Genomic DNA, 3,846 nt, shown 5'->3' with positions numbered 1-3,846 from the left:
GTAACCGGCCAATAATCCTGGGATTACCAAAGGCCTCTGAACAAATTAAGCAAAAGTAGAGAGGCTAGTGGAAGCAAATACCAATAAAAATAATGTCGATAATGTTGTATAGGCAAACATGGGACTGAAAATTTAAAACTTAATTTATGTACATATATTGTCACGCCCCAAACTTGCCCCTAAAAGTTTGGGCATGACCTACACAGAAACGGACGCATAACCTGGTATACATATCATATGGGGCCTGAACGGAAGCATTTACCAATATAAATTAACATAAATAAAAGAACTGCATCCATTGAGTGACCACTATCATGCCAAGATCACAGACAGAACATAAGGCAAATAAACATACAGTGACGTGCACCAGAGAGTTAGTTATGTACATATAGATATACAGACCCAGCCCTTAGAATTGGGCGTAAAACAACATGGACAGGCAAAGGAATTATATATACATCAACCTTAAGCAAACAATCAGAGTGTAAAATCAAAAGTTTAGCAAAAAGGGCTGCCTTCACTTAAGTGCCTGGATACTCTGAGGTTGACAAAAGAGGCACAGATGCCATGGGTTAAAACTGACCTCCAGGTGGAGTGCCTACAGAAACAGACATAAGACAAAGTGAGTCAAGCTTAGTGAACAGTAGTACATAAACAATTTAAAGATTAACTTAATTTACTTACAGTGTACACATTTCTCTAATTAGATAAGTAAATGCAAAAATCCTGTGGTTAGTCTGATTCTGTACACGTTTCAGAACAGTCTTGTCGGTTCATAACTTCATAGGTTGGCCCTTGGCCTGATGGGTTCACACATTCACAAATTAGCCCTTGGCTTAACTTAGATGCATAACTTCACAAATTGGCCCTCGGCCTTTGAGATTCATAGTTTCACAAGTTACAGATTCATACTTCACAAGTTGGCCCTCGGCCTCATAATTTCAGAATTCACAAGTTGGCCCTCGGTCTCATAAGTTCACAAATTCACAAAGTGGCTCTCGGCCTCATAAGTTCACAAATTCACAAAGTGGCCCTCGGCCTCATAAGTTCACAAATTCACAAAGTGGCCCTCGGCCTCATAAGTTCACAAATTATACCTTTCATATCTTCACAAATTATATCTTTCATAAGTTCACAAGTTATTCCTTTCATATCTTCACAAATTATATCTTTCATAAGTTCACAAGTTATTCCTTTCATATCATCACAAATTATATCTTTCATAAGTTCACAAGTTATTCCTTTCATATCTTCACAAATTATATCTTTCATATTTTCACATAACCGGGTGACCCATAAAGGGACCAAATTGGCTTTAAGCCCAGTTCTTGTATGTATGGACTCAAGAGGTGGTTCGCATTGCAGCACTTAGTTTCGTACTAGGAATCAATAGTTCTTGAAGACTGAACAATTCATATTATGTCATAGCATAAACGAAGTGAATAAACATAACATAATAATGCCAGGTTCATACAAATACCGTTCACAATGGTGCACATAAATTTCCCTTTATGATTCATTACATGTAGCCATAGTCATCTTACATATAACAAAGTATTAATAATAATTATTTACAGAAACACATGTGTCGTTACAGTACTATTCATGGGGATAGAACAATTCGCACCATAACGTGAGTCATATAACAATGTTATTGATATTCAATTCTTTGACGTATAAGGAAACCCATGGTTCTGTTTGATTTTCATTTCGTTAATCCATTTTAGGCAGATGTCTATGTCATAAAACATGTATCGAACTAAATAAGGCTGTAGGAGTCCAGGATAGGACGTTCAAAATATCATGTTCCCATTAAGCGGGGTTTATATTCATAATCCCTTCTTGCCAACCAGTTGCATAATATTAATAATTCTTGTGCGGAGTTATAGGTAATTTACAGGTTATTATACATTAAGGATAACCATTAACCATAACCAGAATGTAGAGTAGTTTCAGCGTCATACCGAAGTGCACATAATCTTTCAATGTTCTCACCGATCCCTAAATAACATAAATGCTTACAAAGAACAGTGCGTTAACAATAAGAATTATTTACGGTAAGTAAACATACGATTGCAGAACTACTATTCACAGTGATCGGTTCCCGGTGGTAATAGGACGATATCCTCGTCTCGACCTACAAGTACAGTGCACAACACATAATATGAGATTATACTCGCTCATTTACTTATTCTCTTTGATCATTCAATCAATTAGCCATGGTGGTACCAAGCTCATTATTTCTTAATAAGTTATACTCCATGTCACAGAAACAGGAGAAATCAATGGAAAAATGGTTTAGGTGAAGAAATGGTATAAAATTAGTTGACAGAAAGTGAACAGTCGTCACTAATTTGGGCATAACTATTTTTGTATTTATAATTTTGGAGTGAGACCACTTCCATTGGAAACTATACTTCCGGGGCTTGATTTTAGGCTCAAGAATCACTCAAAACGGAGCCCCGAGGCAAAAGATATGCTTATTCAAAGATGGCTGGACAAAGCTGTCTCCCGCACGTGCGGGAAACAGGGCCGCACGTGCGGCTCTGGGCAGTGTGTAGTCCGAAAATGGCTCTTTTTGCTCCAACACTTGGTTTTTCCATTTTTAAGCTTGGTTCTTAACATAAATCACTCAAAAACATGTAGAATTGCCCTATAACATGATAAACTAACATCAACCAAGTGTAATTTCATTTCAAACAATTCAATCTTTGTCTCAAAGTTCAAGATTAATGCTTAATCTTTCATGATCTTCAAGGTTCTTAAAAACACAACCCACAACCCACAAATTCACATGATTCTTGCATAATCTAAAGTTTATTTCATGATATCCATGAGCTTGAGCTCCACTCATAAACAAAATTAAAGAACTCAATTTCTAATTCCTCAAATTAGCTCAAGTAAATACATAGATAAACCTTAACCCCAAATGGGTTTAAATCTTCCAAGATCTCTATGATTTTACCAAATTGATACTTTAAACACAAGATTTCAAGATAGATTTTTATACCTAACTCAATCTTTGTCTATCTCTTAGCTCTCTTCAATTCCTCCAAGTCCCATGGGTGATCTTCTTTCTTTCCTTCAATTCTCTTCCATCATCTTCAAAGCCTCCATGGATGGTGAGAAAATTGACACTCTTCCCTCTCTCCCTTTCACGGTTTCCTCTCTCTCTCTTTAGATATTTTGTTTTTTGACTCCAAAAGTATGAGTTCACCACTTATATAACTCATACACACCTATATATTTAATTATACAAGCTTTATCACAAATAAGGAGGGCCAAACACGCCCTTACGAATCACGAAAAATTAAATTTCAATTAAACTTTCCAGATGACTCTATAAATATGCCCCCTATTCTGGTTTCTGAAGCCTCTAAGGCCTTCAATTTGCAGTACAAAGTTAACCACCCAAACGCACATTAACAAATCAGACAAATTAGATTTCCAATTATGTTTCCCAAATAGTTCTAAAAATTTTCATTAACACATCCAAGTCCTCAATTGTGATTTCTGAACCCGTAAAGGTCGGTAATTTCAATTTTACAGTCGTGGCTCAACAAATAATTCCTCAATTTGAACACATATCAATAAATCAAAATGCATTAACCCAATAGGCCATAAAGGTAATCTCTAATACGGATTTTGGGGTCGTTACATATATGGTGTCATCAAAATGTCAATCTTACATCATAATAGATACAGATAAACCAAAAGCTTAACCAAACAAACAAAAGAAAATAGCTCAAACTTGTATCATGCCCACAAAACTCGGCCACAAGAAATTTTGAAACCTCCTCAGGAGACACACTGGTTGGCTGACTCAAACAGATCTCCAAGTAAACC

General features: G+C 36.1%; 1 long non-coding RNA gene across 1 annotated transcript; it reads right to left on the bottom strand.

The window, feature by feature from the left end:
* Window positions 1-346: 346 nt before the first annotated feature.
* Window positions 347-3,291, bottom strand: LOC145823341 (uncharacterized). Its single transcript, XR_014365620.1, has 3 exons — window positions 3,011-3,291; window positions 2,093-2,137; window positions 347-598 (listed from the first exon to the last, which is right to left on the bottom strand). It is a non-coding gene; the product is annotated as an uncharacterized LOC145823341 (long non-coding RNA).
* Window positions 3,292-3,846: the final 555 nt, after the last annotated feature.

This window comes from Camellia sinensis, chromosome 4 (genome assembly GCF_055761805.1).
Source record: "Camellia sinensis isolate YWXY chromosome 4, ASM5576180v1, whole genome shotgun sequence".
Lineage (NCBI taxonomy): Eukaryota > Viridiplantae > Streptophyta > Magnoliopsida > Ericales > Theaceae > Camellia > Camellia sinensis.
This window is presented reverse-complemented; position numbering and strand designations above follow the sequence as displayed.